General features: G+C 40.1%; 1 long non-coding RNA gene across 1 annotated transcript in view; it reads left to right on the plus strand.

Annotated features, from left to right (window-relative positions):
* LOC135304232 (uncharacterized) overlaps positions 1-15,674 on the plus strand; it is a 295,038-nt gene that overhangs the window by 93,675 nt on the left and 185,689 nt on the right. The window contains exons 16-17 of the long non-coding RNA XR_010365651.1: positions 4,690-4,849; positions 6,635-11,336. This is a non-coding gene — a long non-coding RNA (uncharacterized LOC135304232). The remainder of the gene's footprint in view (positions 1-4,689; positions 4,850-6,634; positions 11,337-15,674) is intronic.

A 15,674-nucleotide genomic window follows, 5' to 3' on the forward strand; every position in this document is an offset into this window, starting at 1 on the left:
AATTTATGTAGCATTTCAAATCACAAGGTGACTTCAAGAGTATTCCTGGAACTTGCCAGCAATGTTGTGCCTCAGGTGGGACAAGAACTGATGAGGGAAGTTTGGATCCTCCCCTGGAACCTCAGCACTTAAACAGCACAGGCAGCACCCAGGGACAGGGATGGCTGGTCCTGCTTCACCGGCAGAGGGACTCAGAAAATCAAATTTAGTTTTGTGTCTGACACCCCTCTGAACTCCAGTTTGTGCCAAAGGACAGATAAAAGGTTGATATATAAACGAAGATACAATATGTTTGCTCTTTTTTGGCAGAATCTTTGTCTTTTTCTCACATTTCCTTTAACAGTGCTAGAAACATCCTCATGCAACCCCAAAAAAACCCCAACAAAAACTACCCAAACCTAAAAAAAACCCCCAAAAAATAACCCAAAGACTCCAGATACAACTCACATTTCAGTATGCACCATCAGCTGCCCCAGGTGTTCCATTGAGAAAATATGTAATTTGCATTCTCAAATTTTGGGTTTATTCAGGGCCATTTCTGCTAGACTGTCTGACATAAAGAGATCTGGTATTTATTTAATAAGATATCAGGTTTAATTTGCATGTGGAATTCTGTGTTCACAGCATGTAATGTCCTAAGTAATATTCAAAAGTTTTTCTTAGATTCAGACAACTAGGAAAGATGGATTAATTAACAGAATACCAGTAATTTATTAGTAAATATGAGGCGAAACCAGGACACTACCTATCATCATGTAAACATTTCAAATATTTTCGAAATAAATTATTACTGAAAAGGATAGTGCAATTCTGAGCCAAATAATCATTCCTCTTACAACATCATTTATCTTATTGAAAATTTTAAAATGTGCAGAACACAGAAGTGTTCTGCTCTTACACTGTGGGAGCAGAGATTTTAAAAATGATTCATTGTCCTGTCAGACTATTTGCCTAATGCCAGAAAAAATCCATTAACATCTTTCAGCCTCCAAAATATTGGGAACAGAATTGCTCTTCCCTCTCCTCCCTTCTATCACACTGGGCTGGAAAGGAGAGCAGAGGAAGAGGAACTCTCTGATTTTACAGTGCAGTATGGGATATTTGGTAAAACATGGCTCAGCTGCTTGTTCTTCTTTTATTTTAATTTAAAAAGGACATTTTCCCTATGCTGCTGAGTACTGTGGACAGTACCAGGTGCATTTTGTTCTGGACTGCACAGATAACTCCCCCCTAATCTCACAGGACTCAGGCTCCCATCTGAGGCTGCACATTCCTTCCTATCACTTCCAAACACTTCAGACCTGGGAATGGAACTTTCTGGAATCTCATCAGAATAGATTATGCATGTTTTATATGTTGCCTCTCAGAACTGCATATTTTAAAATACACACATCTCACCAGGAAATACTCAATCTGCCAGTTTTGCTTTATCTACCCTTCCTAGATAATTTGCTTTCTGAACAGAACTGTAAAGAGATTTTAAGTGATTTTAATACAGGAAGAAATCCAGCAGCTGGAGCCAACTGTTAAAAAATGTGAAGCCCTATTAATTTTTTATCACATGTCCAAAAGGACACTGCTTTGTGTAGATTATACAGGCATATTCAAATAAGTTTGGGAACGAAGCTTCAGAATAATTTTAAGTAATGGATAATGATGCCCATGAAAAGATGAGTGAAAAAAAAAGGCTGAGAAAAATCTATTTTGATCAACCAGCCAAGCACAGGAGCGTGTCAACCACATGCATTTTCATTTCTGTGAGAGCAGGCTCAATGAAGCCTTAAAGAACATATTAGCAGAGAGACAGCTGGATCCCAGCATCCCAAATCAGGACACATCCAGGTTAGCTCCTGATTTATGGATCCCAGAGCCTCCTCCTGCCAGGCCTGAGTCCCGTGGCACAGAGAGCAGACTAATTCTAAAGACATATATATGCTGCACTTCATCTTCTCTGAGGCTCCAGCCACTGTGATCAGGGCAGAATTTGACACAGAAACTGAAAGATTTATGGCTCTCAGCCTTGCCAAGATCTTCAGAGGTGGCCAAAGCAGCGCTTATTTAATGCAATTAATAATCGTATTAGGAAAGCCAAATCACTCTGTTTACAGTGACACTTGACAAAATTTAAATGGCAACAATCTCTAATCTGCATTTCTGAACTTTCTCTTTGAATTCTTAATGTATAGAACAAAGGACATAATTTTTTTTATATTCAGCTGGGATCTTCTTTTCGCTCTTTCAAAAAGTTCCCTGCCAAAAAACCCTAATCCTATCACTTACTACTTGCTTTTATTCAGTGCTCACCAAAACTTGAACGCATCTCAGAAAACAGCATGGCTAAATAGCAAAATTGAAATGACAAATGAAAGTTCTGGATCCTTCAGTACATGGACAAAAAGCTCTGCTGATACAGAAATGAAAGAAAATAATGTCAGAATTGTAGTAAAATATTTCAAGCTATTTAATGCAATGTACAAAAACTGAATTTCTTTCCTCCTTGTTCAGCACTTTTAGGACATCATTCTGAGTGGGCAGGCCAGGTTTAGATCCCCTCATGAAAAGAGAGAACAAGTTCAGCAGAAGGCCACAAAGGAAAACAATGCTATCCATTTCCTTATCAGTTCCTTCTTTTTTATGGAAAATTTATTTTAAAAAGACTTTTAAAAGTCTTTAAAAGAAATAAATGTGTACAGCATTGTTTTGATTCTCATCTCCAATAAAATAATTTTATTCTATATCTGCTAATAACCCATTTCTGTAAGAAAACACTTGGTGAAACTTTATTTTTAGCATTATATTCTCAGAAAATTGTGGCTAGTATTAAACATCATTGCATTTTATAAATACTGTCATTTTCTACTGAGGTAGAAACATTACATAACTTTTCAGATTACAGCAGTAAAATTACATTTAGTCATGTGCAATGAGATGACAAATCTAGATTAAATTCCAATTTCTGCAAGTCTTCCATCAATCATAGGTGAGACAAATGCAAACCCTGGTTCTTTTACCACCCAAAATTTCCAAATCCATGCTCACAGTAATTATTGAACATTCAGGAAAACCAGCCTTGAATTGTGAATTTGCACCAACTCAGAGAAAAGGAATTCAGCAGCAGACTGAAGAGCAACTGAAAAATCACTTTCCTTCCCCCACAGTTTATTTCAGTCCAAGTAAAATGAGTTCTGTTTATGTGTATTTATATTAACTTTCATTGCTGGTATTAAAGAGCTACCTGAGTTCCTCTCCCCACAATTCCTGTGGCATTTTAAATTAAGAGTAAAGCATCATTTCTGCCAAGGACTGCAGCTGGCAAGAGAAAGGACCCTGCAAGTCCTGAGTGACAATGAATTGGACAGAAAAATAAAGAATCACCCCAATTTTGTGAAACTACAGTTGGGTTTGTCTGTCTCTATTCAAGGAAACTAAAATAGGATTTCTTGGAAAAGCAGGGCAGCAGTTAAGTCCACCTGCCTTAATGGTGTTAGTGGATATTATTAGTTATGATCCAGGGAGTTATGTAACAATTTTATACATGTGTAGCATAAACATTTTAGTGTCCTTGCAGTATCACTCCTAAAGCATCCTCAGAGTGAATGCTCAGCTTCCCTGCATCATTAAATGCCTAAAAAAGAGTTTGAACTATAAGAAATTGCTTTTCTACAGCTTTCTAAAGGCAGTCTGCTCCATTCACCTTTGGTTTTTTTAAGCTTTAAATTGTACAAGGCACATCTTATGCTGTAGCCTCCATCCTGCATAGCATTTGACATGAATTTCCTTTTTATATAGAATGGAATGGAGATTTTAATGACTGTTGGATTTTTCAGCTGCTCTGATGCAGAAAGAGTACAGGGAGCAGGGAGAAAGTGCATGTTCTCAATAGGCTTCTTAACAAAAATGTAGGATCACGTTTACACACGTTTCTCCCCGTGATTTTGTTCCATCTCCTTCGCATGATTCAATCACCTGTGCTTGTCGTCTGATTTCTGACACTTGGCTCCCTGCCTGCCTTCTGACAAGAAATTCACTTCAGTCAGCTCTGTCCTGACTCTGGTCAGGTTTTGTGGGACAAGAAAATCCCTTCAGTGTCACATTCCAATCACCTGTGCATCTTCAATTCCCTTTGCTCTTGCTCTCCCCCTGCCAGTGATTGTCTGGGTCATTTCCCAGAGGGAAAAGCATCATTACAGACCAGACTTGCTTGACCACTTCCATATTTTGACTTTGAAATCAAAACTTCATCAAGCTTGTGCTGAAAGCACTGGGTTTCTCAGGGGATTTTGAATTGTTACCAGTAACTGAGATAAAATCCCTGGTGGCCTGTTGGTATTGCTGTTGTGTTACCCAAACCCAGACATGACAAAATCTGCTCCAAAGCTCTTCTGGGTGTGCCTTCATCTCCTCTGCACTGGCTGACATGAACCCCAGCTCCTGCAGAGCCTGGCTGCTGCTTTCCCACCTTTTCCACCTGTCACCTGCATCAGTGGGACTTTTGGAGCAGCTCTGTGTGAGGGGCTGTTTGCTGTGCAGTGGGCTGGTGTTTGGAGATGCAGTGTTGTGAAAACACAGCTCTGCAGCTGGCAGATGACTCATTTTAATGCAATATACTTCAGCTGAACCTTGTTAAACAGCACTGAGAGGTTGTTTTTACACGACCTGACACCTTTGCATTTCATTTCCTTCTCCCAGCAGAGAAAATGGATGTTAGCATTTTGCCACTGAGATTCCTCTGTGCATTGTCACACCCCGTGATGGAAATACTGTGAAAATGGATGTGGTGTCACCTTCACCCCCAGATCCAGAATGGATGGGAGCTCTCTGCCTCCAGAGACTTTCCAGCTCTTCCTTTGTAAGATAAAAATATTTCCCCTTGCTTTTTATGTACCTCTTGTTGTACATTCCAGGTGCTCAATTAGCTTTGAGTTAAATTGCAGCTCTCCAGGTTTGCTTTGGAGGGTTGGTGCTAATCAACACCATTGTTATTCTGGGCACCTCGTGAAAAACCCGAGTACAAATAAAAGGAACCCAGAGTTCTCTTGATAGAACGTGTGTGATGAACTGCTTGAGCAAACTTGCTGTGTTTTTGGGATGCCACAGACTAAGAAAATTTGTTAGGTTAGAACATAAATTTTAGAAATTAATCAATACACCAGTCAGTGATACAAAAACCACTTCTGTACATCTTATAATAAATGGGAGAAGAGTCAGACTCTCCACTGAGCAATGCTTTTAAATTAAAATTCTCTTTTTCCAGACTAATTGAACTGACACATTTCCTATGTTAAATTGTTTTAAATGCCTAAGTCTTCTATCTGCTACGTGCCTCCTCAAAACTCATCATAAAATCATAAACAAGCTCTCCTCTGACTTGGTATTTATCTTCTGTTGATGTAGTGTTCAATAAGAATCTTCTCACCAACATTTTATTGACAGGCAAATTTGCAAGAAAATCTTCAGTAAACACTTCTGGTCTAAGAATCTCCCTGCAATTTGTAAAAGTGATTAGCGTGCTGCATCTTTGCTGAAATGGAAATCTGGATTAGATTTCCCCTCTTCCAAGAGCCAAGATCACACATACTCTACCCCTGACAAGAACTTTATACCTCACTCTGTGCTTACTGTCATGTTCTGAGTGTTTTAATTAAAAAAGAAATTATTTTTAAAATAAAAAGTATTTTAATAAAATACCTTTTAAAATAAAATGTATTTACAAAACTGAGCTGGTTCAGCTTAAAGAGAACAAAAAATTGAGTTTCCCAAGGAGCTTTTGTGGTCACCAGTTCTCAAACTGAGTGTGTTGAAAGCATCCAGCAGGTAAATGCAATGACAAAGTCCTATTTTATGTGTAATTTTTTGATTCATACTGGGATTTTGAAATTAAAGGTTTCCATGTAAATGATTTGCTGGGTTTTAGAGAAAATCCCACCTTTCCAAGTGTGTTTCATTTCTGAAGGATGGAATGACACGGGAGTGTCCTGTCCAAGGGTGACTCTGCATGACACACAAAAACACTGCTTTCTTTACTCTGACTTTTAATAGGAAAACAGCAAACTCCCCACACCTCCCTTGCACCTTTTTTTAAAACATCAGTTATTCAGGACTGCATTTAATTAGCACAATTAAAAGTATGGGGCTTTAATTGCACAATCCTTGAGTTTTATTGAGGTTGTGGGGCTTTACTCCCAAGTAAATGTGATTATGGGATGAGGATTCCTTTTGTAGGACCCATTAATTATGATGATAATATTCTTGCCTTTGGTTTAAGGAATGTTTTTTCTTTCTTCAAAGTGACTTTGCAGGAAGAATCCTGGAAATATAAAGTTTTTGTCATTATCAATGCATGTTCTTTGGTTTTAGAGTTATATTTTTAACAGCAGGGAAGTCTCGGCTATATCAAGGTGAATTATATCTGTGGCCCTCTCAAATATACTCATTAACTCTGGAAACCTTTTTAGACTTAGTCCTGTTATACCCTTCTTACTGCAAGATCTGAAGGCAGATTTCCCAGTTATTAAACTCCGTGTCGCAGTGTATAAAGATAAATATATACATATCACATAGAGTACAAAGAACGGGAAGACAAACATTAATTAATATTATGAAATCTGTCTGTGTTCCATCCTCTTTTCCCCAGAACAGAGAAGCCCCAGCTCAGAGCGAATTTGATGAGCTCAGTTAAATGCTGATTGCTCCTTTGCTGGTGCCCAGACCATGCACAGCACACTCAGAGCACCATTCAGCCAAGCCCTGGTGCTGCTGGGGTGAAGATTTCTGCTCTGAGCCCCTCAGCAGGATGCTCTCTCCCTGAGGATGCTCAGCAGTGGTGGTTGCTGTGGGCTGCTCCTCTCCACCTGCCCAGGGTGCTCTAAACTGCAGCTCTGCTTTCACTCCGGACAGGGGCTGCCTTTGAATCCTCCCTGGTTTGAAATGTAACACTCCAAGCAGCAAGAAATAGAGAAATAAACCATTGACTTTGAGATGAGCAGAGGGTAATAAAGAGGACGAGGTGAAGTGCTGGGATGTAAATATTCACCAAGGGAAAGAAAATTAATTGCTGAGTTTGGCTGGCAGCTTCTTTTCTGATTGGGATTATAAATATAATTTCTTTCCTGTGAGAAGCTGGGAATGTTTGGTGGCAAAAATAACACTGAAGACATGCAATCAGTGTGTTTGGACTCTGTCCTGTTTTACAAACCTCGCTGACCTTTGCTATTTCCTTTATTTCTAAGCTCTAGGAACCTGGCTGACATTTTTGTGATGTTGATGAATTTCACTCTGGTAACTTTGAGGTGCATTACACTTGGCCTGTGTCACCCTGCAGGCTACAGGGGCAGGGTGATGAAATAGGATAAGCTCTGAACATGATACAAAACATTCCTCTTTTTTGTAACAAAATTAATTCTTTCACAGCAATTTGCTGCTTTTGTTTTTAACAAAGCCCAAATCCAAGTAGCTGCTGAGCTCAGCAAGGCCAACATGTATTTTTTTGGTGGGACCAACATATCTTGGCTGACAGGCTGAGAGGTGAAAGCTATCAGAGCTCTTCAGGGCCCCAAAGCTGTTTCCATGAAGTCTGCTGAGAACCAAGACAATATCTGGCCTCTTGTTGGGTTGCAGCCAAATCACATTATAATGCTTTTTCTCTTGGTTCATTTACCTGATAAGGTGACAAGAATTGAGCTGCAGCTTTAGCTCAAGGGTGTGTTTCCCTTGTGCATTCAGCTTTGCGTGGAACAAATATAAATAATAAATCTGTTTCCTCATGAAACAGATTTAATCATGGCCTGGATTATGGGTAGTACCCGTGGGCTGCAGGAATTTAACAAGGATAGGCAAATGTCAGTCAAATTTCAAGGAGAGTTGAAAATCTTTGCATTAGATGTTGTGAGTATATTTGATCTCTGCTGGCTAGCTGGGAAAGAAATGGCATTTCAGAGCAGAACTTTCTGTCCCTTGCAGTTTTTACATTTGAAAATCATTAGTCAAGATCGTGAAAGGTGCATGAAAATAACTGTGTAGAACAGCATGCCTCATCCTGGCTTTGAGAATTTGTTAGAATCCCCCCAGAGAGGTTTTTTCTTGGTGTTTGGGCTGTGCTGATGTGCCAGGTTCTAGTCTGGAATTGCCCAGCCAGGGAAATGCTGACTATTACCAGCTCTTCCTCTGTGAGGTTTTACCCTTTTTAAGTGAGGCCCAGAAAAGCCAAAAGCTCCCTGCTCTGCTGACTGAATTTCTCAGGGAGTTTTGGCAGAATAAAGGGGTCTGTGCAGTAGTGGTGGGGGTTTATTTTGTTTTGTTTGGATCAAAAGCTGAGTGAAAAACTGAGATGGAGCAGCATCCCTGTGTGTGCTCCCCCACCAACAGCGCCAGTGGGTGGGAAGAACCAGCTACAGTTTAAATAAATTTAATTAAACACCAGTTAGACCAACACATTCACATTGCCATTCAGACATTCAAACTTTCAAATTCAATGAATTTGAAATTTCAATTTTCAGTTTTCAATTTCAATGAATTCAAACATTCATTCATTCAAATTTTTGATCTAGTCTAAAAAGGCAAAAGCTGCAGTTCAGAAGCTGCACGAGTGCATGAATGTGCATGGCCTTGTGTCCCCTGTGAGCAGCACGCACAGCACAACCTCAGCAGCTCCTTCAGAAAATTGTGAATTCTGAATACTGCAGGGGACCTGCCCCTTGAAATGTCCACTGGTCACAGAAAAGTGAAAATCAATTTCTAGCTTTACCACACCTGCATTCTTTATGATGGAAACTGTGTGCTACAGCATGAGGCTGGAGTATATTTTCTTAGACAGAAAGACTAGGGTAAATAAAGTTTACTGTGCTGAAAAACAACTTTTATTATACAATGTAAATAGGTAACTCATAAAAAGAGCTGAGGAAAATTCAGTGAGGATTTGAAGCTGGAATTTGATTCAGAGACTTCCAATACTTGATAGTTTATTTCTTAAGCCTGCTCCTGGGAGACTGGAGATTTTTCTCATGCAAAAAAAAAAGACTTTTTTTTTTTTCCTTGGAAAGAAATATCAAATATTCTCATTAATTTTAATGACTTTTGCATAAACCAAATTTTCACCAATGACATTGTTTTTCCTTCAGAACTAATTTCCAAGGGAGTGAGGTTTTAAATGAATCAAGAGGGTGTTAACTTTTTTCTGTTTATATTTTTTTATTCCCTTTGGGAAAATGACATTTTAAAAATTCTTCTTGTTTTCATCACCACTTTCTTTTTTCTGCAGATAGATTTGGGTGTTGCAGGCAGTGCATACCTGTTGCTTCTTGGATTTCCATTCATTCCGTCTCACACAGCTCATACATCAACAAGAGGATCTGTAGTCTCAGTCCTTAGATTATAAATGTGAAAATAAATACACAGAGATCTTGAGATTGGCCTGCCACCCCAAAATCTTCCTATGAGTGCTGACTCATTCCCAGTGTCTGAAATGCTGATTTTAAGTTCAAGTCATAAATATCCCTGCAGCTTTTTTTCTTTCAGGTCCAGCACTATAAATACTTGGAGGGACTGAGAAGTCCAAATGCAGATTTTCCCCTTTGTCTTTTGCATTTGACCATTTGGAGGACTTGCACATGGAGTTACTGAAGGAGTTAAAGCTGGATGAGTTAAAGCAGTATCTGGATTGTTCATTGGTTTACTCTTACTTGGTGTAAATCTCCCAACCTTATTAGAAAAGGGGCTTTGGCCACAAATTCTGCCTTGCAGTAAATTCCCTAATTGGTTAATACTTTTTAAAGTGCACATTTATCAATACAATCTCTAATTTTAATGGCCAAAACTTAGGATATGGAAGAAACTCTGCATGTGGAAAACTCACCTCTATTAGTAGAGGAAGAATAAAGAGCAAATAAGTGACACTTCCAGATTTCTTTGCTCTCCCAAGATTTTATTATTAGATTACTTTGGTCTAATTAATTGGACTCTGAACTTCTTATTGGGAGTTCTGTTTCAGACCTGGAGAGCTGATCTTAGCTCTGTAATTTCCTCAAGTTTCTCCATCATGTTCAAGTGTTGCCTTCAGGCAGGGATTGTCTTATACAATAAAATATATTAATTTTCAATTTCTTTAAAAGTAGGGCTGGCTGTTCCTGCTTCTGCTTTCTCCTCCCATCCAAGAGTCATGATGGTGGTTAAACATCTCTCACTGAGAGCAGCTACTGCTCTTTTGTACTTTGAAGTGGCAGAAACAGAACCTTTGGTAAATAAAAACCTCCCATTGGTACCAGGATATTTTATGAAATTCCCTTTGCTAGGATTTTTCTGCTGAGAAGTCTCAGAAAAGAAATGTAAACAATAACTATCTGCTGGTTGTGGGATGTGGTCTGGAGGTTGTTTATTAACAGGTGCATCTTTGATAGGTCTCATTTGAGTTGTTTTGATTTAATGACCAATTGCAGTGCAGCTGTATTGGACTGTCTGTCATGAATTTGGTTATTCATTCTATTTGATTCTTTTCTAGCTTTCTGATGGATTTTTTCTCTATTCTTTTTTGTATAGTTTTAGTATAGTATTTTAATATAATACAATATCATAATATAATAAATCAGCCTTCTAATGGAGTGAAGATTCTCATCTCTTCCCTTGTCCTGGGGGAACCCTTGAACAGAGCCACACCCCATAAAATCATTAAAGCATTGAAAATGGTGGCAAGGACTGCAGTTTAAGAGATGCTGCTTCTGGCTCTTGGTGCAGCATTGTAGTGGCAGCTGTGTAGGGAGAACTTGAGGCTTTTCAGGATGTGGGATCAGTCCTGTCTGTGGCTCTGCGTGGAATGGGATTTTTGTGAGAGAATTGTTTGGAAGGTGTAGCAGAAGCTCGAAGCTTTGTCATGTCTGGGCAGGCTGAAGTGCTCGAGCGCTTGAGTGGTGTGCTTGGAGATGTGCAAGATTTCTGAGGCTTTCTCAGCTGACAGTGTGCTCTAGATGGAGCACTGTGTTTTGCTTGTAGCTCAGAACCATTCCTGACCTTTTCCCCTCCAAACTGGCAATTCGTGTTGCCAGCAGAAGAAAATGTGAGATAATTGCAGTGTTTTTAAAAGAAATCACTGGGAGCTGAATTTCAAGACAAGTCCTTTCACCTGGATAAAACCTGGGCTGTGGCTGCTGTCAGATTTCAGTGTGCTGGGGTTTCATTGGTCCTGGGGAAAATTGGAGGGGAAATTTGATTTGCAGCTGCTCAGATCTGTGATTGATGGAGGAGCTGGTGTGGGGGTAAGAGGGGTTGGGTGCAGAGGGGAGTCACCTGTCTGGGAGCAGGAATGCCAGAGGTAGAGCAGCTTGGGAGTGAATGGAGCAGCTTGGCTGGTGAGTAAGGAACAGCCCCAGCATTGCCTTGTGGATATCACAGTTTCCTTGGACAGCAGGATGGGTTCATGTGTTCACAGGATGGATTCTGCTGTGAGGGTGTGAAGGACCCTGCTTGTGATGCCTCCTTGCAGACCCCTTGTAGAACTTGTGGCCACAGGACACCACCCAAGGCGTTGCTCTTTCATTTATTTGCTTTTCCTTTTTTTCATGTTCCAATACAAACATGTTTGATTTGCCTCAGGAGGTGCACTAAACACTTCCCAACAAAAGAAACATCTGGAATTGCTGAATTGCTTGTTCTTGCAGTCAGGGAATAACCTGGAGTTCTTAGCATAATGCAGCTCTGGGAGCTCTGGTTTGGACAAATTAAAATCTGTCTGGTTCTTGCAGGATGCTTTTCATTCTGTCTCCATGAATTACACATTTCTATTAGAGCTTTCAGAGACGACTGAGAAATGTTGTAGTCTTTTGTCATACAGAGTGTTCCAGCACTGAGTTTATTTTATGGCTAATGGTTTTTGTTATCCTGTCCCCAGAAGGAGGTCTGGGGAGTATAAAGGACATATAGATCCTGTTGGAAACTGCTCTGAGGTTGGGGTGGGACCAGGTGAACTCAAGAGGGTCTTTCCAACCCGAACTGCTTCATGGGTTTTGTTGTATTTGCCTGTCTGGGACGTGGGTGTGATGTAATTACAGTAACAGGAAGCTGGAAGTTTAGTTTCCTCTCTTGAGCTGATCTTAACAGAAAATGCATGAGCTGTGTTTCCAGTTCTACAGAATTTGCCTTTTGGTGTTGCAGACTTTTATCTCAGGGGCAAATGGGTGACTTCTGCAGGGAGTCCTGGGAATGTTGTTTCTCAAGACTGCCACAAATAAAATGATTGCTTTTGAAACCCATCCCTGCTTTTGTGGAGATGTTATGCTGCTTAATTAATTAATATTTAAGGCAAAAACATAAACCAGATGTGTTTGTTTTATATTTGGCATAATTTCAATGGTTTTAATTGCAATTGAATTTATGTATGAATACCTTGTTGTATGTATGAGCCATCAAAACTGTGTCTAGAAAGAAGTTATCAATATCTGTGTTGTTATCCAGTGAGTGAGCTACAGGCTGTTAACAGTTCTGAGAGTTTGACCAGCTGTCCTGTCCTTGAGAATTTCTATTTAAAGAATATTCCTTACTATTAAGGAATTTTATAATACCGGGTGAAACTTAAAACAGCTCATCTGAAACAGGAAATTTCACTTGATTTTGGTCTGAAATAGACAAACACTTACCAGAGACTTAGAAAATAAATCTCAAAGCAAAAAGCCTAGGCAAACCCTAATACAATACTCAGACATGGCATACTTGTCCTAATTTTATTTTAATTTTTACTGCTGTATGTTTTATTTCCTCAGAATGTTCTCTATATTTTTTTTCTCATCTCAAAGTTAAGACCTTTTTTAGGGTAACATGTACTTATTTAAGATTGGATCTCCAGCTCTGAGTTGTACCTTTATGAATCCTACAACTCCCCTACCCTGTTATAGTAGATTAAGTTTGGAGATAGTCACCAGTGGGGAGACTTGTGCTGCTCTGGAGACAGGCTTCCTGTCCTGTTTTTCCCTTTTATATTGCCTCTTTAAATGAGATGTTACATTCCAAAGGATAAATGTGGTAAAATGTTTCTTTGTGCATTCCCCCAGTTGTTAATAAAATAAATAAGATCAGGCAAGTCGATGCATTTCTTAGCAAAGTCTCATCTGGTTTTTTATTCTGTTGTATTTATTGGAGAGTGGGTTTTGTATTAATCCTGAATGAGGTCACAGTTAGACTTGCCTTTTCTGTCCTTTATCTGTCTTTTAATAAAGCAAGTCAAGGGTGTGGTTATTGTCAGATTTACTTCTGGACCAGAGTAATAAATGAGGTTTTAATGGAAAGTTGGAAACCCTGATGATTTATGGCTTCCTACAACACTCATTAGACATCTACATCAGCATGCAACATGCCATAAATTACGGTACATGCTGTAAAAAGCCATAAATTGTCATTTCCAATGCGAGCTATCACCATTAAAGACTTTTATTCCCTGCTGTTACTGTGAGTTTCCACGGCTTCCTCACCAATTCCCTGACTAATGATTTCAGCAGCTGCAGGAAGATGACCCAGAGATGCAGTGGCTGATTAGGCAACACAATTGCCTTAAAGCTGGGGAGCCAGAGGTTAAACTGCTTTATAGAGAAAATATGCTCTCCCCTCCTGGTGCCATCCCCAGCACTGAGCATTGCTGAGTTCCATTTGCAGCATTCCCCTGGCTGTTGTTAATATCTGAAACCTACTGAAAGCCAGCAAAGCTTTGAAAACACCAACATCCCTTTGAGATAAGCTCAGTGCTGGGGAGCAGCTCGGTCTCTGCTGGGGATGTGCCCATCACAGGCTTGGCAGCAGAGATCTTGCTGACACTGGTGATGCTGCTGTAGCGGTTGTGGCACTTTGAAGGGATGAGCCATCCAGTCACTGTGTTGTGGGCTTGATTCTGGATTGCAAATCGGCTGGGGTGGGGCTAAATGAGGGGAGGGGGTTGCAGGAGGTACTGCAGGGTTTGTCCTTGTGCAGCATTGGCTCCAGGGGAGGTGCTGTGACCCTCCAGGTTGTGGTGGTTTCATTTCCAGGAGGAAGGCTGTATCTAAATATCCTTCTGATTTTGGGCACCTTTGGGGTTCCTTTTGATTGAAAAGTGAGTGGTACCTTTTAGGCTGCTGGCTGTGAAGTGATGATGGAAACGGCACACTGCAGCTTGCAAATGCAATGCAAACCCCAAATAATTCATCTTGGCTTCCTCAAGACATTCTTTCTTACCATTATCTCTTTTCCCTCAGCACTTGTGTGCACAGGGCTCTTGGGGAGCTTTTCCTGAGCCACACCTTCATTAAACCTCAGTTTAAATCTTCCCTCATCACCCTCTTGGGTTCGGGGTGCAGGAGACAGGGAGGGACACCCCTCCGAAAAGCCTGTCTGTAATCTTGTTTTAGGCGTGATGAAAAGGATAATTCTGATAAAGCCAGTTTTAACGTTTTGCTGGCCATTTTCTCTGCATTACAGAGAAGAGCTTTTTGTGCTCCTCCATCCCCCCACCCCTGTCGCTGCCTACTAAAGCACATTTTTGGCTAAATCGTGCCCTCTAGTGCGGCAGCTCGGCGGAACCTTTGTCATGCTTTCCTTTTCTCTCTCAGGTAGCTGGGAGAACTAATCGAACCCAGTTCATAGAATAGCTAATTGATACTTCTTGCCAGGTGAGGGGAGGGGCAGGTTCTCTGTGGCTGTGTTCTAAAGCTGCCAGGCTTTGCAGGAGGCAGCAGAGCTGCCTGTGCCCACAAATTCTCATTTAGCAGCAATTTCGGAGCTCTCTGTGCCATGGGTGATCCCAAGAGGAATCCCAAGCCCGGAAAGAGGAGGCCAATTAGAAATAAATTCTGGTTTATTTTTTAAACTAGATCTGTAGTGGGTCCAGTTGATTACACTGAAAGGGCCAGTGAGCATTAGGAAATTAAAAATAAAAAGTTGCCTGAAGTAAATATATAACCTGAAAAAAATAACTGTTGACTTAAGTCCAGGAATGCCTCTTAGAGTCAGGAATGATGAAGAGCTTTTGCTGACTGCTGCTTCCAGCCATTGTTGAAATTGAGCCTGAGGGCTGCAGTATCCTGTGGTTTGGGAACAGAATAGATCACCCCGTGCTTTAAAATGCTCCCACACTTTCCATATTCAATTACACTTCACATCTTGCAGTAATGGAAACAGTGTCTGTAAAATGAGTTTGCCGTTGTTCAACTCATTCAGATTTATTGCAAACCCAGACCTGGTGCCATCAGTCCTCTCCTGCCTTCTGAGGGCATCACCAAGGCTTTTATGATCAAATCCTGGGAGACACATTGGAATAGCAGCTGTGAGTGAAGGGAAAGAAGCATTTTGTGTTGTGTGCATTTCCTTAAATAAGCATCTTTCATGAAAAAAATGAGGCTCTGAATTATTTTACAACTCCTAAGATATGGAATTTATTCACATGCTGAGGTTTTTTTTGTGCTTTTGAGATATTCCTCAACTCTTACCTTAAAAGGTTATGTAATAAAGTACTTTCATCCTCAAATGACCTTTGATGGTATACTTGTTTACATTGAGGGATTTTTTAAAAATCTGCTTAGAAAAACCTACAAATTGAAAATTTTTAAGAATGGAATATCTGATAAATTCAGTTTCACTGAGAAACTTTGCCATTTGCTTGAATGTTGTTTCAAAACAGTGGGGTTTTCTTGAGTTTTCTGTTTGGTGTTTGTTTGGCTTGGTTTTTT

Source organism: Passer domesticus, chromosome 7 (assembly GCF_036417665.1).
Source record: "Passer domesticus isolate bPasDom1 chromosome 7, bPasDom1.hap1, whole genome shotgun sequence".
NCBI classification, from domain to species: Eukaryota; Metazoa; Chordata; class Aves; order Passeriformes; family Passeridae; genus Passer; species Passer domesticus.